General features: G+C 37.9%; 2 long non-coding RNA genes across 2 annotated transcripts; one reads left to right on the top strand and one right to left on the bottom strand.

Moving 5' to 3' along the window:
* Positions 1-221: 221 nt before the first annotated feature.
* Positions 222-5,639, top strand: LOC109252099 (uncharacterized). The gene is made up of 2 exons (XR_002073854.2): positions 222-346; positions 4,895-5,639. It is a non-coding gene; the product is annotated as an uncharacterized LOC109252099 (long non-coding RNA).
* A 16,140-nt stretch (positions 5,640-21,779) lies between these two features.
* LOC109252240 (uncharacterized) lies at positions 21,780-24,568 on the bottom strand. Its single transcript, XR_002073901.2, has 2 exons — positions 23,853-24,568; positions 21,780-22,047 (listed from the first exon to the last, which is right to left on the bottom strand). It is a non-coding gene; the product is annotated as an uncharacterized LOC109252240 (long non-coding RNA).
* Between the last annotated feature and the right edge of the window lie 376 nt (positions 24,569-24,944).

The following is a 24,944-nucleotide window of genomic DNA, read 5'->3' as shown; positions in this document are numbered from 1 at the left end:
TTTTTTTTTAAGTGCATAACAGGAGTTCTGACGCATAAAGGATGGTCAATAAAGAGACCGTCTTACCTTTCCTCCTGCACCTTCTCAGCTCCTCATCCACCCCTCCCCCCCCCAGCCCCCCACACACCCCGGGATGACCAGTGGCTTCCATCACAATAGATCACTGCCCCCAAGAAGGCAGACACTAATGATGGACAGAAGCAGTAAAACATGCTTCTTAATCTCCCATTTAGAAGCTGCATGACCACCGATAAGTCATTAACCAACCTGTGCCTTAGTTTTTTTTTTTTAACTGTTTGATGGAGATACCAGTGACTACCTCAGAGGCTGACTAGGTTAGGATCAGGTAAGAACATGTACGTAAAGAGCTTGGGACTCTGCTTGAAACACATACCTTGTCATGAAAACTAGGTGTCGTAATAGGTTGTTGCATTTGATGTATAGGCTGGGTGATGGTAAGACAGGTATATGAGAGAGAAGGAGAAAAAGAAAAAAATCTCATTTGTTATGAAGAAAATAAAATACAATATATTATTATCAGAGAAATGTAGCCTGATTCCATAACTATGTTAGAGCTTCCCATTCCATGATTTTACCTACATAGTTAAGGAATGGTAGAGAGGGAAGAAAACATAGCTCAATTATTATAGTATTTCCAAAGTTTTTACAACATGGCGGGCAAGCATTTTCTGTGAAGGGCCACCAAGTAAATATTTTAGACTTTACAGATCACATACAGGCTCTACTCATATGTTTTTATTCTTTTGTTTTTATTTTGTTTCTTGCAATTTCTTACAAACATTAAAACCATCTTTCGGCCCACTGGCCAACATTTGCTGGTAAAATCAGTTACCGTATTTTAGAGAAATTTGAAGAAGGATGTAATGAGTAGCTAAGCTTAGAGTTTAGAGCATTACATAATTGCTGATAAGGGAGAGAGATGATTGCAGTATGGGCAGTTAGACTGCTAGTCAAAACCACTGACAGATACAAGCAAGACAAACCTAGAGTCTAAACCCAAGGCTTAACGAGACATTCTCTCCACACCTAAGTGTCTTGGGATTTATTTGTCGCAAAAGCAGCAGGAAATTTGTTTAGCCAAAGCTGCTTATGACTGTTAGAAGAGAATTCTCCATGGGCCTCTTGGGTTTCTGCACATCTTGCAAGTAAAGCACTCACTGCCCATCTGCTCCAGACTATCTTTTAAGGGATACTGGTGTAGTGAACAGCCTCGTGTCTCTCAGGAGCAAAATGCAAGCATGTTACTGCCTTCTATAAAAGATCTGGGTTCCCTAAACTTTAGGCTCTTTTCCTATGACACACATCATTTCACATGCAAATAGCAGCTGACCTTCTTCCTGATGCAAGGAAAGGCCATGAGTAATGAACAGCCCTTCATTTCTTACCGTGAAACCTTACATCATCTGTCAACATCCACAAACCTCTGGCAGGATTACTTCTTAGCTTGCATGTAGGGGGAAAAAAAAAAACCTCAAACTTTTTACAATTTTTAACAGTGACAGAAATGGAATGAAGATGAGGAAGAATGATCTAAATCAAGGAAACCAGAAAACACTGTTTTAAAAGCTACCTTAACAAAGAGCATTTAACAAAGTCTGAAAACGGTTTGATGCCCTGACACAGGAAAGAAGATGGAAAGAGATGGTAAACACTGACTCGTCCAGCCTGTTTGGGTGATTTGAGTAAATGTGTCACACCGCAAGAGCCCTCCACATCTCTCTGGTGCCTCTATTAAAATCCTACCCACTGTTCAAAGGGATTTTCAGATATCACACTACCTGGAAGTGACCTCTCCATTAAAGCTCAGAAATGTATACTACCCATGTTAACATAGCATTTCGATAGTAGTGATCTCACAGGCAGATTGAGGTCTCTTAAATGGTAAATCCAGAGCTGATAGCAATGTGATCAATAAATGCATGTTTTATTTGTTTAGCTTTATATTATGACTTTTTCAGTCTTATGTAGATTTAAGAGCGATGACCCATTTTTACTTGCTTTTGTATCCAAATTGGATGATTACTGTGGGCTGAGTTGTATCCCCTTCAAATTAGTATGTTGAAGTCCTAACCCCAGTACCTCAGAATGTAGCTGTATTTGGAGATAGAGTGTTTTAAAGAGGTAATTATGTGGTCATTAGGGTGGGTCTTAATCCAATATGACTGATAGCCTTATAAAATGAAAATTGGACATGGATAGGCACATAGGGGAGACCATGTGAAGACATGGGTAGAAGATGGTCATCCACAAGCTAAGGAGAAAGGCCTCAGAGGAAGCCAACCCTGCCAACCCCTTCCATCTTGGACTTCTAGCCTTCAGACTACAAGAAAATAAACAGGCAAAAAAAAAATCTGTTGTTTAAGCCAAAATCTGTGGTATTTTGTTACGGCAGCTCTAGTAAACTAATACAGTCCTCTATATTTAGTTCTTAAATAAGTGGACTTCTTAAGAAAGCTATTCCTGCCTCTGGGTTAGATATCTCTCCTATTTATTGCATGACAGCTTATACTAACCTCTGTCATATCATATATCTTTCACACTGCATTATTATCTTTCAGTTATTTATTACTAGGCACATTATTATACAGTATCAATTACATCTAATGCAAGTGACAGAAAATCTGATTTATAGAAGATCAAGCAAAGTGGAAATCTACCGAAGATTCAGGAGTAGATCTAGCTTCAGGCATGTTTTGATTCAAGGACTCAAATGACATCATCAGAACCCATTCTATTTCTATCTCTTAGCACTGCTTTCCTCCACACAAGCCTTCATTCTCAGACTTCATGTGATGGCAAGATGGCTGCCAACAGAGCCAGGCTTATATAATCCCAGGTTCAAGGCCAGCAAAACAGAAGAAAAAGCTTGTTTCTCAGTAGTCCCAGCAAAATCCACCAGGTTTCATCTTGTTGGATCGGACCACACACTCATCTCTGAACCAATCAGCGTAAGCAGGGATGCAATGCTCAGGCCATGGTGGAGTTACATGTTCCCCCAGCAAGTCAGAGGTAGAGTTAGACACCTGGTATGCATGGACTGAGGGAGAGGTACAGGGAAGAAGAAAATTGAGATCCAGGAGAAGGGAGGATGGGTGCTTGGCAAGCAACTTGTTTGTTGCTCTGATATGACTGTTTAGCTCTCAGAAACTAGATACCCCAGTCTCATTCTATCTTCTGGACCCAGCAAGTTTACCTGAATATAACAATAGCACCAGGGAGTGTGTATTGAATGAATGAATGCGGCAGATGTGGAGTCATCAGTGAAACATGAGCTTTTCATTCCTGCTGCAACTGGACGGAGTACCTATGAGTCTCTCTCATCTCCATAGTTAGAAAACAGCTTGCAGCCTCACAGGCTGAGCCTGGCCTGGTGGAGGAAATGGCCCTCTTATCTTCCCCAGCAGGGAACACACAACAACCTTGGTGAGATTGCGCATATTGACTCCGTGATCAAATTCTATCTAGACACAGAGGAGTGGGTGAAAATTAAGACAAACAAATGGGGAAGGTGTGGAGACACGAATCCTACCCTAAATGTTTCTGTTCTTCATCTCAGCCAGCAAGTGGGAATTGAATCAGATAGGTTACAGAACCACCTAGTGGTCAAATAGCATCCACGCTCATGGTGTACAGACTCCAGTTGGTGTGTGTAATGAGCTTAAGCATTGTCTTTCTGGGACTGTGGTGTACCCGGGTCACCGAAGGGTCCATGTGCCCTCCCTGGCTTCCACTTTTTCTCCTACTTTTGGAAATGCCACTGGGAGAAGAAATTTGGGATAAAATGAGTCCACTAGATTGGTTTTTCATTTCTACTTTTGTTACAGAAATTGTTGAGAAAGGAGGGATGTTGAAATGGCAAAGGAGACTAAAAATTTTAGTGAAAATGTCAGTGCAACATGCCCTCCTTATATCTGGTAATCTGTGGGCATGAAGGTCATAGGAGGGTCCTTCAATTTCTACCTCGTATACTTATGTATTCTTTGACTTATAATACATAACGAAGTAGATGTCATTGGATTAGGGAGCTTTTCTCTGATGTTCTGGGACCAGCGTGTGGTCAACCTGCACTAATTGATTTATGAATCTCCCATACATGGGATAAACAAATGACATGGGCATAGGCAGTGGCTTTGGCACTAAATGGTGCTGAAGTTGTTCAGCTGAGAAATTAGTTAATCCATGGGCCTCATTGGTTTGGATACTCCAATATTCTACAGGGACTCTTGTTTCTGGCAGTGTGAGACTCTAAGATCCTGTGACTTACCCCCAAGGGAGTTGGTCTGCTGAGATGTTTGGAGGAAATGAGGCTGGCAGATGAATTTGACATCTTATTCCATTTTGCTAATGGACACACAGCCATGATTTAAAATGCAGCTATGTGACCTAAGATGTTCTATGTGAAGAGTTCTAAAGGTTTTAGATCTAAAGGGTGGCTCAGTCGGTTGAGAATCCAATTCTTGACTTCATCTCAGGTCATGATCCCAGGGTCGTGGGATTGAGACCCACGTTGGGCTCCACACTGAACATGGAGACTGCTTGGGATTCTCTCTCTCTCTCTCTCTCTCTCTCTCTCTCTCTCTTTCTCTCTTTGCCCTTCTCCCCTTCCTCTAAAAATAAATTTTAAAACCTACAATTTTTAGATCATAGTATATATAACAGAGTTAGTGACAGTTAAATACATGATATTTACAGAAATATTATCAAAGTTGTATTTAGAAGGGTTATTCTGTGGCCCAAAGGACTGGAGATTGAGAAACATTGGTTCGCAAGATACCAATTAGGAATGCTTTATATAATAATTCAGGGCAACTGTTAAGATAATTGTCTTGACAACTTCTTTGCTAACATCAAATCTTCCATGTGCCTATTACAGTGCCTGGAGATGAACATGCTTTGGTTGAATGCATGTTTATGTAACTCTGGATGACCACTCATAGCACAGTAGGGGAAGGAGGCACAAGAGAGACACGAAAGAATACAGAAGACTTATCTCATATTGGATGGAAGGAGCTGGGGAGAGAGGACATCAAATGAAGAAGACTCTGCCGCTTGCTCATCACTGGAACAGCTATGAGAGAAAGATGGAAATGGAGACGAACAGGGTGGGGGGACTTGTGGATTGTGGAAACGCAACCTGCCAGGGCCAAGGAGAGAGGAAGAGAGAAGATGAGTTTCATTCACTGTGTTTATGTTAGGTTTGAGTGGATTGAACAAGGGTACAGCTTAAAGAAATGCCCAGCAGGCTGCTAATGACAGGGATTTGAGCATAGGTGAGGGGTTAGTGTTTGCAATACAGTTTTGGATCTCTAACGTGGAGGCAAAGGTTCAAAATGTAAGAGAAAATAAACTACCTTGGAGAGCAGGATGTAAAGACAGAAAGCTGAGGGCCCACAATTGAGTTCTGAGGAACATTCACTATTCCAAAAAGCGTTGGGAACATTGGAGAAACTTGCAGATGATAAGCTTCTCTAATTGCCAGGTGAATCCATCTCTACTAAAGGCCAGGAGAAATTACTTGACATTTTAAAGGCAGACTAGGGAGAGAGTTGTTCAATGTCAGATATAAGGGGAAAATCCTTCGGAGATACACAGAGGGTATAAAATATCTCCATCCTTCAGTTGTGCTGTTTTAAAATTCTTAAAAGCAACAAAAATCCAGGTACTTCAATTAAAAAGTTTGCAGCTGAAGTTTGCTTTCATTCCAGCCCATTTGAGTGCACTTTTTCCCTTCTATTTTTGCTTTGTCTCCACTTTGTAAAGAGGTTGTTTAAACCTGTGCCTCAAATTCTCACAAAGCAACCCAGCCACGAAGGGAAAATCAAAAAGGAAGTACAGTGCATTTATAACAGCTTTGCTGGGAATCAGTGGGAGGGGAAACCAAAGGATGCTGCCCAGACCAGTGACCCTTGAGCACTGGGAACAGTTAATTGGCAAACCAGGAAGGAACATAATGGGACGGCCAAGAGTGGCTCAGGCAACCTTTTTAGGATGAAAGGACTACACCTCTGGCAGTTACCGTTTTTCACTTCCTTGCTTCCCAATGGCCCTCCTTTTGTACATTAACAAAAACAGTACCTTTCTAGATGTAATCAGACATCTGGGAACAAGGGACAGAAGAGAGGAGCAGGTGAGCACAATCGTTGCCTTGGGGAATGCCTAGGCATCAAGTAGCTTGTTGGAGGACATGTTGAAATGAACATAGGTGAGTTTTACTGATGGGAGAGAAATCAGTCTCTCCTTTTCATCCTTTTTTAAGGATGTGTGTGTGTGTGTGTGTGTGTGTGTGTGTGTGTGTGTGTGTGCGCGCGTGTGCGCACGCATGTGTGTTACCAGCTTTGATTTGGATAGGTAAATGGAAACACATGATTATTGCATGGTGATGTAAGTATGATCGAAACAATACACTTTTTTACTAGGCAGATATCTCATGGAAGCAGGACCCAGGTGTTTCCTTTCTGAAGGAAACTCCCAACAATATTGAACAGCACGGAAATCCACTGTTTACAATGAGAACACATTGACAGAAGAGCCCAGTAATTCTCAAATCGAATTCTTTAAGTCTTATAACACTGTAGATTCAGCTCATGAAGCTACTGAAAGGGGGATAAATCAAAAAGCAATCATTTTAATTATCATGTTTATGTCAACTTTAGCCAACTGCTACAATAATATCACTTGGCTTGTTTTACTGTAATTAATCCAGTAAGTATACAAAGAAAACAAATTGGAACTATTTATAGTTCTGGAGCTAAGTGGAAATGAGATATTGCTCAAATACTACTATAATAAATATAGACTGTTGACACTCCTTCAAATTATGCTTAGGACTTTTAACCATTCATGTTCTTCTTCAACTGTATTAACCTCCATGAAACCAAGAAAATTCCAATAGTGGATCTCATCAAACTTATTTGCAGATGTGCATATGAGGTTGAGTAACCAGGCACTTGCTTTAAGACAAAATTGGATAAATATAGTTAAGGAAATGTTAACTAACATGCATATGCTGAGTGCATTTAAAAAAAAAAAAGTCTTTGCAGTGAGGTGCAAACATATGTGACTTCATGAGTCAGTTCCACAGGATGAAAGCCATGATCAAGATTCACATCATTTAAAGGGCATGGATGCTTCCAGGTCCAGACAAAACTGAATTATATGTAATCAAAAGAAAGTATACATCTGGCACAAAATGGGAAAAATCTATATTAAAGATAATTGTTTTTTTAAAAGTAATGTCCCTCCATCAAAAAAAAAAAAAAAAACAAATGAAAATTGTATATAAGACCACTGTTCCACTGTTTATGCACAATACATGCAAATTAGGTCCCAAGTAATGATATTCATAATTGTAAGAAAAAAAATGTCCAAATTTCCTCATGATGCCAGGTTACTACTGCTGCTGAGACTACTACTGTCCACAATGATATATGCTACTTACTACCAGTGCCAGCTTTCACTTTACAAGGCACCATGTTAAGTCCTAAGCATTCTTTTGCTCCATTAATGCAGAGCCCCATATGTAGATGCTGTAGTTAACCCTGTCCTGCAGATGACAAAATTGACGCTGAGAGAGGACATTTCCACAAGATTCTAATGGGGAAACTAGCTTCTGAGCACTAACTGGTCAGATTAGAAAGCCTAGGCTCTTAACCACTATATTTTCTCCTAACAAATATAAATTTTAAATGTGGCGAGTTTGAGGGGGACTTACAAACACAGTCGAACTAGCCTGCTCTCTGTCTTGGTGTGAACAGGCCAGCTCTGTGATTCAAGGGGTCTGGCTGAGGCTCTGAATTTCCCCCAACCACAGGTTAACACAGCTAGTGTATGAACATATAACTAGGTTTGTTATTTTAAAAACAGTGCCCTGAATGTGAGTAGCTCTTTGGGTTGTGTAAAGCCATTTCACATAAAGGGTCTTTTTTGATCTTCTACTTCAGTGAAGTGGACAGAGACATCATTTTTACCTTCGTTTTACAAGGAGTATGAAATTTAAATTTTACTGAAAGCTATATGATGGGTTGGGGCAGAGAGAGGGGTAGAATCTAGTTCTTTTCTTTTTCTTTTCTTTCCTTTTCTTTTCCCTTCGTCCTTTCCTTCCTTTCCCTTCCCTTCCTTCCTCCTTCTCTTCCCTTCCCTCCTTTCTCTCCCTTTCCCTCCCCTCCCTCTCTCCTCCCCTTCCCCATTCCACCACCCTCCCCCCTTCCCTTCCTTTTCTTTTCTTTTCTCTTTTCTTTTCTTTTCTCTCTTCTTCTTCTTTTCTTTTTCTTTCCTTTCCTTTCTTTTCCTCTTCTCTTCTCTTCTCTCTCCTTGCCTTTCTCCCAAACACTATCCACTTCTGCTTGGCCCTCCCATGTGAGGGAACATATACAAAACACACACATAAATGCACATACAAGATAACTGTGGTGCCCCAAAGAAGTCCTCTAGGAGCTTGCTAAACAAAGTAAATAACAGCTGGTAGGGTCAAAGCTTCATGTTCTCCTTTAATCTAGAATTTAGAATAAGAGGTACACATCGCTAGTTAATTCCAGAACTGAAACAAAATTACCTAATCCAAACCTCAGAGAGATATATCAGCTTCTGATTTGTTGGGGAAAAAAAAGAGAAAGAAAGAAAGAAAGCCCTTTGGGAGATGGAAAATTTTAATTTACCTATCAGTTTAATGTCATGTATGTTTTTTTTTTTTTCTAGTTTTGCCTTAGGACCGAAAATAAATTATAAGGCAGCATGAATCTTTTTCAAATGTCACCATCTTTTTAAGCTTTTATAACTACTCTCTAAGTCCATGGCTACACTCATTTTTAGCTGTGTAACAAATGGGCAAATACTTTGAATCTTTAAAATAATCTAAAGCAGTGATAATAATAATGCCCACCTCATTGGATTGTTGTGATCTTTAAATGAGATATAGATGTGACACATCTGGCAGGGGGCCTGGCACATGGTATGTGACAAGTACTTTTTAGTGACCAATTTTATGCCACAACATATTTTTAAATGCATACTTGAAGGCAAGTGTGCAAATAGTGATTATGCTTTTGTCAATTTTTTTAAAATCTTGAAGTTAAAGTTAATCAGATTTATTGCCTATCAAATGCATCACTGAAATGGGAATTGATAAACACTGATTAATTTGTATTTCTCTTAATAAAGGGTGTAAGTTGCCAGACCTATGATGACACAGTCTCTGTCTTGGAGGAAGTTACTTAGTTTTGTCTTTACTCCCAAGTTTGCTTTGTGAGAATCTCCCTAGCTTGCGAGCTCCTAGAAGGCAAAGTTAGGTGTTTTCATTTGTATTCTCTCAGGGTCTACCACATACTAGCCACATACTAGCGAAACACTTGTTGAACACTGATTTGATGCTAGGAAACTAAAACTCATTCACCCATTAAAAGAATGTATAACGGTTTTGAGACTCCTGCTTTATTTGGTCAACCATAGCACCTTTATTTATCTGGAATCTAAATTCTACTCTTGGGCATGCACTGCTTTTTTCTATTCTGAACAGCTCTTATAACACACACACAAAGGGGAGGGAGATAAAAAGAGAGAAAAAGAAAGAAAGATATAAGAGAAGTAAAGACAGAATAAATGGAAGAGGACAAGAAAAAAGAATAAATTTCACTCTTTATCTTTCACAGAATACCCTTCAGTATTTTATGATTGTTTTTGATATGTCCATTTAAAATTCTTATCATTGCCCTTCCATCTAGTTTCTCATTCTTTGAGGGTATTCTATAAAATACAAATTTGAATCAAATGGTAAAGATTGACCACTGTCTCAGGCTGTTTCTCCACTTAAAGGGATCAAGTGTTTTTGTTTCAATATTTTAAAAATGGGGCACCTGGGCAGCTCAGTCAGTTAAACGTCCAACTCTTGATTTTGGCTCAGGTCATGATCTCATGGTTCATGAGAGTTTGAGCTCCGCATCGGGTTCTGCATTGAAAGTGTGGAGCCTGGGAGAGGAGCCACGATGGCGGAGCAGCAGGGAAGCTTTTTGTGTGCCTCGTGTCCATGAAATACAGCCAGACCAACACTAAACCATCCTACACACCTAGAAAACCGATTGGGAGATTAACACAACAATCTGCACAACACAAACCACAGAATTCAGTAGGTACATGACACGAAGAGCTGAACTTGGGGAGCAAGAAGCCCCGAAATGTAGGGAACCGCTTTTGCAGGCGGAGAGAGGATGGAGACTGGGGAGGAGGGGGGGGAGTATACGGGAAAAGCACCCCTCCCCAAAAGCAGCTGGAGAGAAAATGGAAAATTGGAAACAGCCGCAGGGACTAAACTAAAAAGGGAGAAAGGAGAGGGTTTAAATCCCATTAAGACTGTAAACAAGGGGAGCGCAAAGGCTGCAACTCCGCAGCTCGATACCTGGCGGTGCTCTGGTGGGAAAGGTGTATCCCCAGGAACACAGTGGGCTCCGGGAGGTTCTCAGGCCACACGAGGAAAAGCGGTTCCACTGCTGGAAGGAGATTTGGTAGAGACTGTTGAAGCCACCTGGTCCCAGCAGACCCCGGAAGGCAGCCACACTCGCTGGTGCTGGGGCAAGGTCATTAAGGGTGAAGCCTGGTGTCAGATGTGTGTTGCGATTTTCCATGGTCCCTGAAATACTGAGGCTACACTGTCTTGCGATTTTTTTGGGGGCAGCGGGCTGGCGCCTGGCCGCAGTCTCGGGGCACCGGCAACAGCAGGATCCAGTGGGCGTTCCTGGGTGCAGCCGACATTCAGCCATTGCTCATTTGGCCATAGCTCGGTGAGGCCCTCCTGCAGAGGGGTGGAGCAGGTCAAAGCCACAGTCCTTCGGAAGTAAGGGGCCGGGGAAAATAACTGCATCTGAGACAAAACTTGGGAGAGAGGTACTGCCTGGGGCCTGGTCACGGAGAGTGGAAAAGTGGGGAGTGGACGAGAGCTGAAGACGGAGGACCGGTGCACGACTGCTGATCCAGGAGAACAGACTGGGTGGCTGGGTGCCGCCATTTTTCACAGCGCCCACGCGTGCGCATGCGCACGCGCACCAAGGAGCACCGCAACAATCCACCCCAGTAGGCTAGCAGCGCCATCTAGGGGAAAGCAGAGCTGTTACACCGAGCCCTGCCCAGCTGGGCCAACTTCGCTCTTCAAGAACACAAACCTCACCACCAGCTTAATCTATGAACTATAAAGAGCTAGATGGACTGACCTCTAGGGGAAAACAAAGCAATTTCAGTCTTATTTCAATCTGTTAGCACGTTCATCTATTCAATTTTTTTCTCTCTCTCTTTCTCCTTTTTCTCTTTTACAATTCTTTTTCTTAAATACAGAAAAAGAAAAAACTCATTTTTATTTTCAATTTTTATTAAAAATATCTGTCTTTAATTTTTATTACTATATTTTTTACTTTTGTGTAAATTTTTTCAAATTCTACTTTACTTCCATCATTTTATTTTAGTCTACTTCAGTGTACTCACCTTTTCAAATTTTCAAACAATTTCCTTTTTTTCTTTTTCTTTTTTTCTCTTTTTCATTTCTTTTCTTTTTCTTGAATGCAGAAAGAGAAAAACTTATTTTTCCTTTCAATTTCTTTTAAAAATATTTTTATTTAATTTTTATTACTATATTTTTTGCTTTTATGTAAATTTTTTCAAATTCTATCTTACTCCCATCGTTTTATTTCAGTCTACTACAGTGTATTCACTTTTTCAAACTTTCAAACAATTTCTTTTTTTTGTCTTTTCCTTTTTTCTTTTTCTATCTTTTTTCTCTTTTTAATTTCTTTTCTTTTTTTCTTAAATACAGAAAATGAAAAACTTCATATTTCTTTTTAATTTTTATTAAAAATAATTTTCTATAATTTTTTTCTACTATATTCTCTACTTTTGTGTATTTTAGTCTACTTTAGTGTATTCATTTTTTTCAAATTCTCAAACGATTTCCTTTTTTTTTCTTTGTCTCTCCCCCGCTTTTTTTTTTGTTTCTCTATTCTGTCAAACCACTTTCTACACCCAGACCAAAACACACCTAGGAACTAGCATCATCTATTCGATTTTTGTGTGGCTGTGTTTTTAATTTTTAATTTTAATTTTTTTAATTTCAATTTTTCTACATCATTAATTCCTTTTCTCCCTTCAAAATGATAAAATGAAGGAATTCACCCCAAAAGAAAAAGCACGAAGAAACGACAGCCAGGCATTTAACCAACACAGACACAAGCAAGATGTCTGAACCAGAATTTAGAATCATGATAATAAGAATACTAGCTGGAGTCAAAAATAGATCAGAATCCCTTTCTGCAGAGATAAAAGAAGTAAAAAATAGCCAGAATGAAATAAAAATGCTATAACTGAGCTGTAATCATGGATGGATGCAGCGGCGGCAAGGATGGACGAGGCAGAACAGAGAATCAGTGATATAGAGGACAAACTTACAGAGAATAATGAAGCAGAGAAAAAGAGGGAGATTAAGGCAAAAGAGCACGATTTAAGAATTAGAGAAATCAGTGACTCATTAAAAAGGAACAGCATCAGAATCATAGGGGTCCCAGAGGAAGAAGAGAGAGAAATAGGGGTACAAGTGTTATGTGAGGAAATTATAGTGGAAAACTTTCCTAACTTGGGGAAAGACACACACATCAAAATCCAGGAAGCACAGAGGACTCCCATTAAATTCAACAAAAACCGACCATCATAGTCATATCATAGTCAAATTCACAAAATACTCAGGCAAGGAGAGAATCATGAAGGCAGGAAGGGAAAAAAAAGTCCCTAACCTACAAGGGAAGACAGATCAGGTTTGCAGAAGACCTATCCACAGAAACCTGGCAGGCCAGAAAGGAGTGGTGGGATATATTCAATGTGCTGAATCAGAAAAATATGCAGCCAAGAATTCTTTATCCAGCAAGGCTGTCATTCAAAATAGAAGGAGAGATAAAAAGTTTCCCAGACAAACAAAAATTAAAGGAGTTTCTGACCACTAAACCAGCCCTGCAAGAAATATTAAGGGGGACTCTCTGAGGGGAGAAAAGATGAAAATACATACACACATACATATATACATACATAGATACATACATACGAAAAGCAACAAAAGATTAGAAAGGACCAGAGAACACCACCAGAAACTCCAACTCTACAAGCCACATAATAGCAATAAATTCATATCTTTCAGTACTCACTCTAAACGTCAATGGACTCAATGCTCCAATCAAAAGACATAGGGTAACAGAATGGATAAAAAAACAGCACCCATCTATATGCTGTTTACAAGAGACCCACTTTAGACCTAAAGACACCTACAGATTGAAAATAAGGGGATGGAGAACCATCCATCATGCGAATGGTCAACAAAAGAAAGCCGGAGTAGCCATACTTCTATCAGACAATCTAGACTTTAAAATAAAGACTGTATCAAGCGATGCAGAAGGGCATTATATCATAATTAAGGGTTCTATCCCCCAAGAAGACCTAACAATTGTAAACACTTAGGCACCAAATGTGGCAGCACCCACATATATAAATCAATTAATCACAAACATAAAGAAACTCATCGATAGTAATACCATGATAGTAGGAGACTTCAACACCCCACTCACAGCAACGGACAGATCATCTAATCAAAAACTCACAAGGAAACAATGGCTTTGAATGACACATTGGACCAGATGGACTTAACAGATATATTCAGAACATTTCATCCTAAAGCAGCAGAACAGGGGCACCTGGGTGGCTCAGTCGGTTGAGCGACTGACTTAGGCTCACGTAATGATCTCACGGTTTGTGAGTTCGAGCCCTGCGTCGGGCTCTGTGCTGCCAGCTCAGAGCCTGGAGCCTGCTTCTGATTCTGTGCCTCCCTCTCTCTCTGACCCTCCCCCAGTCATGCTCTGTCTCTCTCTGCCTCAGAAATAAACTAAAGCAGCAGAATATACATTCTTCTCCAGTGCACATGGAACATTCTCCAGAATAGACCATATACTGGGACACAAATCAGCCCTAAGTAAGCACAAAAAGATTGAGATCATACTGTGCATATTTTCAGACCACAATGCTATGAAACTCCAAATCAACCACAAGAAAAAATTTGGAAAGGTAACAAATACTTGGAGACTGAAGAACATCCCACTAAAGAATGAATGGGCTAACTAAGCAGTTAAAGAAGAAATTAAAAAGTATATGGAGGTCAATGAAAATGATAGCACCACAACCCAAAACCTCTGGGGCGCAGCAAAGGCGGTCATAAGAGGAAAGTATATAGCAATCCAGGCCTTCCTAAAGAAGGAAGAAAGATCTCAGAAACACAACCTAACCTTATGCCTTAAGGAGCTGGAAAAAGAACATCAAATAAAACCCAAAACCAGCAGAAGACAGGAAATTACATAGAACAAAAAACAGTATAACAGATACATGAAAACATACAAAAAAACAGTATAACAGATCAATGAAACCAGAGCTGGTTCTTTGAAAGAATTAACAAAATTGATAAACCAATAGCCAGTTTGATCAAAAAGAAAAAGGAAAGGACCCAAATAAGTAAAATAAAGAATGAAAGAGGAGAAATCACCACCAACACAACAGAAATAAAAACAATAAGACAATATTATGAGCAATTATATGCCAACAAAATGGGCAATCTGGAAGAAATGGATAAATTCCTAGAAACATTTACACTACCAAAATTGAAACAGGAAGAAATGGAAAACTTGAACAGACCCATAACCAGTAAGGAAATTGAATTAGTAGTCAAAAATCTCCCAAAAAACAAGAGTCCAGGGCCAGACGGCTTTCCAAGGGAATTCTACTAAACATTTAAGGAAGAGTTAACACCTATTCTCTTGAAACTCTTCCAAAAAATAGAAATGGAAGGAAAACTTCCAAACTCTTTCTATGAAGCCAGCATTACCCTGATTCCAAAACCAGAGACCCCACTAAAAAGGAGAACTATAGAAGAATTTCCCTGATGAACATGGATGCAAAAATCTTCAACAAGATATTAGCCAACCGGCTCCAACAATACATTAAAAAAATTATTCACCACGACCTAGTGGGATTTATACCTGGGATGCAGGGCTGGTTCAATATCCGCAAAACAATTAATATGATTCATCACATCAATAAAAGAAAGGAAAAGAAACATATGATCCTCTCAATAGATGCAGAGAAAGCATTTGACAAAATACAGCATCCTTTCTTGATAAAAACCCTCAAGAAAGTAGGGATAGAAGGATCATACCTTGAGATCATAAAAGCCATATATGAGCGACCCAATGCTAATATCATCCTCAATGGGGAGAAACTGAGAGCTTTCCCCCTAAGGTCAGGAACAAGATAGGGATGTCCAGTCTCGCCACTGTTATTCAACATAGTATTGGAAGTCTTAGCATCTGCAATCAGACAACACAAAGAAATAAAAGGCATCCAAATCGGCCAGGAGGAGGTCAAACTTTCACTCTTCACAGAGGACATGATACTCTATATGGAAAACCCAAAAGATTCCACCAAAAAATTGCTAGAACTGATTCATGAATTCAGCAATGTTGCAGGATATAAAATCAACGCACAGAAATCGGTTGCATTCCTATACACCAACAATGAAGTGACAGAAAGAGAAATCAAGGAATTGATCCCATTCACAGTTGCACCAAAAACCATAAAATACCTAGGAATAAATCTGACCAAAGAGGTGAAAAATCTATACACTGAAAACTATAGAAATCTGATGAAAGAAATTGAAGAAGACATCAAAAAGTGGAAAATGATTCCATGCTACTGGATAGGAAGAACAAATATTGTTAAAATGTCGATACTACCCAAAGCAATCTACATATTCAACACAATCCCTATCAAAGTAACACCAGCATTCTTCACAGAGCTAGAACAAATAACCCTAAAACTTGTATGGAACCAGAAAAGATCCCGAATAGCCAAAGAATTCTTGAAAAAGAAAACCAAAGCAGGAGGCATCACAATCCCAGACTTCAAACTGTACTACAAAGCTGTAATCATCAAGGCAGTACGGTACTGGCACAAGAACAGACACTCAGATCAATGGAATAGAATAGAGAACCCAGAAATTGACCCACAGACGTATGGGCAACTAATCTTTGACAAAGCAGGAAAGAATATCCAATGGAATAAAGACAGTCTCTTCAGCAAGTGGTGCTGGGAAAACTGGACAGCAACATGCAGAAGAATGAACCTGGACCACTTTCTTACACCATACACAAAAATAAACTCAAAGTGGATGAAAGACCTCAATGTAAGACAGGAAGCCATCAAAATCCTTGGGGAGAAAGCAGGCAAAAACCTCTTTGATCTTGCCCGCAGCAATTTCTTACTCACCACGTCTCGGAGGCAAGGGCAACAAAAGCAAAAATGAATGACTGGGACCTCATCAAAATAAAAAGTTTCTGCACAGCGAAGGAAACAATCAGCAAAACTAAACGGCAACTGACAGAATGGGAGAAGATATTTGCAAATTTGCAAATCAGATAAAGAGTTAGTGTCCAAAATCTACAAAGAACTCATCAAACTCAACACCCAAAAAACAAATAATCCAGTGAAGAAATGGGCAAAAGACATGAATAGACACTTCTCCAAAGAAGACATCCAGATGGCCAACCGACACAAGAGAAAATGCTCAACTGGAAATGCTCATCATCAGGGAAATACAAATCAAAACCACAATGAGATACCACCTCACACCTGTCAGAATGGCTAACATTAACAACTCAGGCAACAACAGATGTTGGCGAGGATGAGGAGAAAGAGGATCTCTTTTGCATTGTTGGTGGCAATGCAAGTTGGTGCAGCTACACTGGAAAACAGTATGGAGATTTCTCAAAAAACTAAAAATAGAACTACCCTATGACCCAGCAATTGCACTACTAGGCATTTATCCAAGGGATACAGGTGTGCTGTTTCAAAGGGACACATGCACCCCCATGTTTATAGCAGCACTATCAACAATAGCCAAAGTATGAAAAGAGCCCAAATGTTCATCGATGGATGAGTGGATAAAGAAAATGTGGTATATATATACAATGGAGTATTACTCAGCAATCAAAAAGAATGAAATCTTGCCATTTACAACTACATGGATGGAACTGGAGGGCATTTTGCTAATTGAAATTAGTCAGTCAGAGAAAGACAAAAATTATATGACTTCACTTATATAAGGACATTAAGAGACAAAACAGATGAACATAAGGGAACGGAAACAAAAATATTACAAAAACAGGGAGGGGGACAAAACAAAATAAATATGGATAAATATGGAGAACATAAATATGTTATGGAGAACATAAATATGGAGAACAAATTGAGGGTTGCTGGAGGGGTTGTGGGAGGGAGGATGGGCTAAATGGTTAAGGGACATTAAGGAATCTACTGAAATCATTGCTTCACTATATACTAATTTGGATGTAAATTTTAAAAAATAAAAAATAAAGTTAAAAAAAGAAAAATAGCATCAAACTGTGATTATAGGAAAAGGAATCACAATAAAAAATAAAAATAAAAAAATAAAATTCTTATCATTAAACTGAAAAAAATATATAGACAGCTGGTGGTTTCTGTGTTTAAACATTTCAGTTAAAATGGTACCATAACTTGGGACCTGATTTGTTAATTGTAGCCATTGTCTCTGAGGTTACTGGAAATATTAAAGTAGCAGAGTAGAAGGAAAACAACATGGCTTTGAAATTACACACATATAGCCCTACAGTAATATGTATTACCTTTCCCAAGCTATTTAACCCCATGCACTACCATTCTTCATCTTTAAAATAAAACTTAACATTAATTCCCCTATGCAAAAATGGCTCCAACATTTGGCATCAGGGTAACCTTGTGTGAACTTCATTTTCCTTGTGAATGAACTGTAGGTAGGAATATCTATCTCATTAGGGTTGTTAGCAGGAATAAATTAAATTAGATAATCAGGAAGTATTCCATTCTACATGTTAGTACACCTGTGTTATCAAAAACTATGCTCAGTTATTATTACATTTTTTATTTTTTCAAAAAAAAATTGTGGAAATTTGTTTTGCTTTTTGTTTATATAGCATTACATACACCATATATATATGTAATATATATATATGTAATATATATATTATATAATATATGTATAATATACATGGTATACATATTATCCTTACTTTTGCCTCTTGGCCCGCAGAGTATAAACTATTTATTACCTGGCCTTTTACAGAATAAATCTACTGACCTCTGCTTTAGGAGATAGGAAGTACCACTATCCCAAGGCATGGCTTCCTCTAAGGCATATGTCTCATACTAATGAAGCCAATTCCAGGGGCCTGTGGGTAGCAGAGGCAACAAAAGGTAGACACATTTTAAAGACAGATTCTTGTCTTTAAAGTGGGGGAGGGGGGAAGGATTCCTTTTTTCCCTTCCATTCTTTTTAGGGCTAACCTAGAAAGTGCCTTATGGTTAGCTTAACTGTCCCTTTCCCAGATAGATCAACGGTTACGAAACAACTAGTGTTTCATGTGGGAAAAAGCAAAATTGGATCCTTACTTCATGTGCCAGGTGGATTAAAAAAAAATTAAATGTGAAAAGCAAAACTTCAAAATCCTTAGAAGAAAATATTGAAGCTGCTTTTAATGGCTTTGGGATAAGACAGACACAAGCCATGAAGGAAGAGATCTAGCATCTGAGCCCTATAGAAGTTACCAGGAAAAACCTTGCACATATGTGCACAAGACATCCACAGGACCGTTTAGAGACCGGTTTGTGAAAGCAAGCAACTGGAGACAAACTTAATGCTCATAGCAGGAAAACGGACCAGCATACTGCAATATATTAATGAAGTATTACATACTAGTAAACAGAGATTCATGAAGTATGCACATAGCTGAATCTCACAAACCTATGGGTGAAAAAATCAAGTTACAGAAGAAAAGCCTAGTGTGATGTCATTTACATAAAAGTCAAAACACTGCTAAATAATCCTACATTGTTTAAGGACAGGCACAACACATACATACTAAAAAGGTAAAGGAAAGCTGAACGATAAGCCTAAAATTCAGAATATTAGTAACTCTGCTGGGAAGACGTGGATTGCAATTAAAATATAAAAAGGGCATTTCAACTGTACTTAATAATGTTTTTACATTCAATCTAGAGGCAGGGTATGTGGGTATTCATTCATTGTATTATACTTTTTATCCTCTTGCATGTCACATATTCTAAGTATAAAAATCCATTTTATTAAAAAGGAACCAAGACAACCCCTCCTGTTCCTTTTTTTTTTTTTTTTTTAGATTTCTTTTTCTTTTTCTGTCTTTTTTTTTTTTTTTTTTTGGCATTTATTCATTTTTGAAAGGCAGAGAGAGACAGAGCGCGAATGGAGGAGGGGCAGAGAGAGAGGGAGACACAGAATCTGAAGCAGGCTCCAGGCTCTGAGCTGTCAGCACAGAGCCTGAAACGGAGCTCGAACTCACGCAACCAACTGAGCCAGCCAGAAGCCCCCCTCCTGTTCCTTTATTGGCTTTGCCTTTTGAGAACCATGCTGGTTTTTCCCGCACTTCCCATGTTGCTGAAATGGACATAATTGCTGCCTCAAGAATAGCACAGCTTTTATTTTGTCCAAGACATTTTAATTATTGAACTAAGGAAATGGCTACTGGAGCTTTTGAAAGGAGTTATGTTGTACTGCAGGAGGCCAGTGCTAACATAGATAAAAGTCCTTGGTACTTTAGAGTAAATTAGGTATTTTTACAAGATAGAGGGCACTGATGAACCAAAAAAAAAAAAAAAAAAACAAGAGAGAGAGAGACAACTCTAATGGTAGAGGAGCAAACTCTGGCTCACGGGTGACGTGCCTATTTAATATTTTTTTATTGCAATTAGATTAGAAGGACAAAATGTTTAAAAACTAAAATTACATTAGGACTTATTATGGCAAAATCATGTTTTCTTTCTAAGGTATAGTTAAAACTTCTTTCAATCAAATTAAGAGCTCTGGAAAAGACCATCTACTCATTAATTCCCTCACTTAATAAAATATATGTGCCAGGTGAAAAATCTGATTTGGTTGATATCTCAAACCACAGATATACCTCCTTAAATAAGATTCATTCTTTTTTGCTTTCCTTGTTTGCTCTATAAGTAGGCTCCACGCCCAACACGGGGCTACAACTCATGACCCTGAGATCAAGAGTCACTAAGATGGCTTCACTAAGCCAGCCAGACATCCCTTAAAAATGTCATTTTTAAAAACAAAGATGTCATTCAATATATTCTTCTATACATACTTACATATATATATATATATATATATATATATATATATATATATATATGGCTTTGGGATAAGATAGACACAAGCTGTGTGTGTGTGTGTGTGTGTGTGTGTGTGTGTGTATAAGGAACGCTTTCCCATGTCAATATATATTCTCTTTGAATAAGACTAAGATTTTATTACCAGGTCAACAATATATGCATATTTATATATTCTCTATATAAGTATATAACATGTAAAATATATATTACACATTATATATATTTTAGAATTGAAATGCCTCAAAAATTTCATACAATGTGTTCATCTTATAGAGAAAAAAACCAAAGCTCAAAATGACTTAATCGAGGTCTCACCAATTATTAGCACAGCTAGTGCTAAGGGATGTATTTTCCACTTTTAGCTTACAGTTCAAAAGCACACAGGAAATACGTCTTTCTTAACCACACAAAAAGAAGTAAATGTGAGGTGACTATTATATACATATATGCATGAAACATTCATGTTCTGATCTGGGCTACACAACTAAAGAAACGTGAAGAATTTGTAAAGGATTTAGAGGAGAGCGCCAGGGCAATCAGAAAAAGAAATTAAGTTGTGAGTGAAAGCATGAAAGCAGAGAATATTCAGCTTGGAAGGGGGAAGCCAAGGGCCGGACTTGGTTCACAGAAGGAACTTAATGGTTGGGGGCCAAATTCAATGGGAAAAGCTCAATGAGCAAGGCGGGAAAACTTCAAGCAAGGGCCTCATTCCTCCCTGTAATGCTGCAAAAAGATATCAAGTCTATTTTCCCCATCACTTAGAGAGGCAATATAACGTTTTTGTTAAACAACTGAGAATAGGCAACATAAAATTTTGATATGCACAACAAATGTTACAAATACATCTCATTGCTATTATCAGGGTCAGTTAAAGTTGGAATACACAGACCTCAAAAGGACAGAGGCAGGGATAGAAGCCAAACCCTGGGCAGTAGTTCTATTGTTTCTCTTAAACATGTTGACAAACTGCTTACTTTTCATCGCTCTTTAACTATTTCAATTCATCAGCTCTGATCTGAATCATAATATTGTAATTGCCAATATGGAGAAAATTGTTTGGAGGGGTACCAACAGCCAGCGCACTCGGCCTCGCGGAGGAGGCAAGGGCAGATGAAATGAAGAGTATTATGGTGGTAGTTAATGAATACTCTCTTCCAGAGCTTGGCCAGGGACCACAGGTACCCTGCTCCAGTCTTAGAGGATGGAGGCCCGATCCCGTCTGTCTCCAATAAAGAAAGGAGGGAGACCAAAGCTGTGATAGCAGCATGCACAGTTTAATAAGAAAAATTTCCCAACCCTAGGGCTGGCATGGATTCATTTGCGAAAGTTTTTGCAAACATGACTATCAGCAAGAATTGTATTGTGTTGTCTGGATATTTAAAAACTGCTTTACAGTTGGATTTCTGGATAAGAGTGATTTTTTTTTTTTTTTTTGATAAGAGTGATTTAAAGAATTAACAGCTTCCTGCTGTTTGATTTCCTTTATTTTAGTACTTACTGCTTTTACACCAATAATGAAAATAGGCTGTATTTTGATACACTGAAAATTTTATATTAGTGTTCATATGACATAGTATAAGTATTAAAACAAATCTCCTAGTACATATTAGCACAATCTCTCCCACTGTCTTCCTGTTGATTCTGTTAAGGCCCCAGATTCTCCACTATCACCCTCAATTCAGTCTTGATTTTCATAGTCTCAGCTCAGCTTCCCGTTCTGCTTCTAGCTGGGTCCTGGTTAAGACAAGAGGTTCCATGGTTTGTTCATAAATGATTCTCTCTTATTTTTGCGATATGAGTAAGAACAGAAAATCAGTATGACTCTCACGTCAAATATTAAACTCTAACTTTGGTTCAGCAAGGACAACCTTGTTTAAACAACATTCACCTCATTGCAGATGCAGTTTAATCTTTTATTAAACCATAGAAATGATTCAATCTTTTATAGAAAAACCAAAACCATGTTATCGCAGGAAGATTGTGACCTAGGCCAGTCAGAATAAAATATGGTCTCAAGAGATGGTAAAAATTGAGACTGGGTTAAGTATGACCTTGTGACAGACCTAGATATGCAAGGAGTATCTGAAATGTCATTAAAGCTAGAAGATTCTTTTAACAGGACTGCTCAAGCAGTGATGAAAATGTACCACATGGAAACAGTTCAGAAAGTGTTTTTTTTTTTTTTTAAAGTGCATTAAAAAAACAAGCCGTAAAATGTAAATACAATGCTAAAGTAAACAAACATCCTCTAAACAAACAACCCCATGCAAACAAACAAGCAAAAAAAAAAAAAAAAAAAAAAAAAAAGAAGCATTTTAAATCATTTTATTAGGAAATTCAACTCTGAGAGCTCAATAAAAATTTATATAAAAAACTGATTTCTGCAGATGTCTGAGTAGAGATGTTGGTTTTAGTCTCTTTAATTGCTACCATGGTACAGTTTAACTCTTGGGAATTGACATAGTAACAAATTGGGTAACAAGGCCTAATGTGAGCAGAGTCACTGTCAGATCATACTATATATTTCATATTCTAAAGAGAACTACAGATACAATTAAAGTACAATTAGAGTAAATGCTGGGGAAGGTCCTGAAATGACTAAATCATGTAAGCACACAGATCCACTCAATGAGAAATTAAAAATGGTCACATTTCAGAACCTTTTACAATAAGCTATGTAAAGGAGTGACCTAAAAATGACATTGTCAGACTTATTCTTCTACATGGGCAAGGAAAAAAAAAGCGCATTTTCAGTGAAGTCTTCCCTTCTGATGTAGGAATAATCTGAAGCGTGGGTGTGACATGATACTTTTACCAGTATTCCCATTCTGCTGCTTGAGTAGTATAAATATGCTGAGGTAATAGAGAACCACAGAGCAATGCTGTTTTGAAAATTAAAACATATAAAAATAGTAGGACTTGTAGGACCATTTCTACCTAAAGAAAAGACTATCAAGTCATACAGCATTATCAAAGATCACAAACTGAAAACTGTAAGCAAATTTATCATGAAACTCTAAGGACCTTTGTTTGATTTATATTTACTTGGAGAAAAAAAATGAAATAACCATATTGCTTTGTCTACTTTTAAGATAATCAGAGTAACTCAAGTAAGTATATAAATTTACAAGTATCTTAAATGTTTCTGAGCACTTCATTTGTTTTCTCATTTTTAAAATTCTTTTTGTGCCACTAGTGTTAAAAAGCTATTTAAAACATCTTAATGCATAATCACTCTGCATGCTATCAGATTTAGTGGTAGTTTCAGAAATAAGCCAAATTTATATATGCAAGGTAAGCCTAATTAGTTAGGCTCACAAAAAATGTAATATCCGATTTTCAGAACCTAATGTGCTCAAGAAAGTATTTGTGCTTTTAAATTAGGAGAACAGCTCTGTATTTAATTAGGCCTCATTTGAGGACGTAATCATTTTAATTTATTTGCACAAACACAGGACACTGTGCTCCATCAGCAGACAATGTTCTTCATTAACTAAAGTAGGGACTAAAGTGCACAAGGGTAGACAATGTATTCCTACCTGTGATGCAAGATCCTAACTACACACTGCTAGATTTCATTCTTCAGTTTATAGTCGCCATTCTGAGACATACACTGGTCAATATAAAACACTTTTAAGTAAGTACTCTGCCAATCCCTAGAAATCGATAATATTTAATGTTTTATTTTACCTATTTCCTGGTTATGAGTATTCAATTATTAAAGAACAAAGAAGCTTATTGAAATTCAAGTAATAGTAATGTATTAAAATCCAAACTTCAATAATTAGGATGGTGGTAGAGTTACAAATCAATTATGTCTTCACTGGTGGTGTAAAATATTAATAGCATAGATTGTACAGAGTGGTGAGAATAGGTTTTACTTAAGCTGTTTGAAAGTAACTACTGTATTCTTGACAAGCTAATGATATGATAGGTCATTCTTATCTACTATTCATAAAAGCACAGGATCCAAACAGGACCCAATTCTTCCTTAGGGCATTCACAACAAACTTTGATATCTTGTTATTTCCATTCCTTCCCCCAAATCCTAAATACATCCTAAAAAAAAAAAAAAAAAAAAAAGGAATCTCTTGTTAACTACTGTAACTCTTTGAAAAGGTACTTATGTTTTTGCCTAACTCTAAATGTTTATAAAATATATAAAATGCCCTGTGAGATATATATATATATAATATATATACATACACACAATTATATATACACATTATTGTTATATGTTATATATACATATATACACACACACACACATTATTATTTATTTCTCTCACAGGGCAAGTTAAGAAAATTGTCTGAGTCATTACATCAGCTCTGCTCTATACGACAACAGGCAGATCTCCAATGTGCTCCTGAATTTCCACAATTCTCCACAACTAGGTCACAGTACCCTATAGGAGAAGATTGTAATTTCTAGAGTTCTCCTTTTGCCCAAAGCTCTAAATTCTTCCATTTATATGGAAAAAAGTGTATAACTTCAGAAAGGAAAGTCTCCTTTTTTTTAAATAGGTAATGAATACTATAAAAATAATGCATAATTTGATCTTCAGAGACAACTGTCCTTACTTAGCTTTGGAGTATATTTGAGTTGAGCAATGCCCATTAAAGCTTACAAA

The sequence above is a fragment of the Panthera pardus genome, unplaced genomic scaffold (assembly GCF_024362965.1).
Source record: "Panthera pardus isolate Hobbes unplaced genomic scaffold, ASM2436296v1 HiC_scaffold_2, whole genome shotgun sequence".
Taxonomy (NCBI): domain Eukaryota; kingdom Metazoa; phylum Chordata; class Mammalia; order Carnivora; family Felidae; genus Panthera; species Panthera pardus.
The sequence above is the reverse complement of the archived record's forward strand: the minus strand, read 5'-3'. Positions and strand labels throughout refer to the sequence as shown.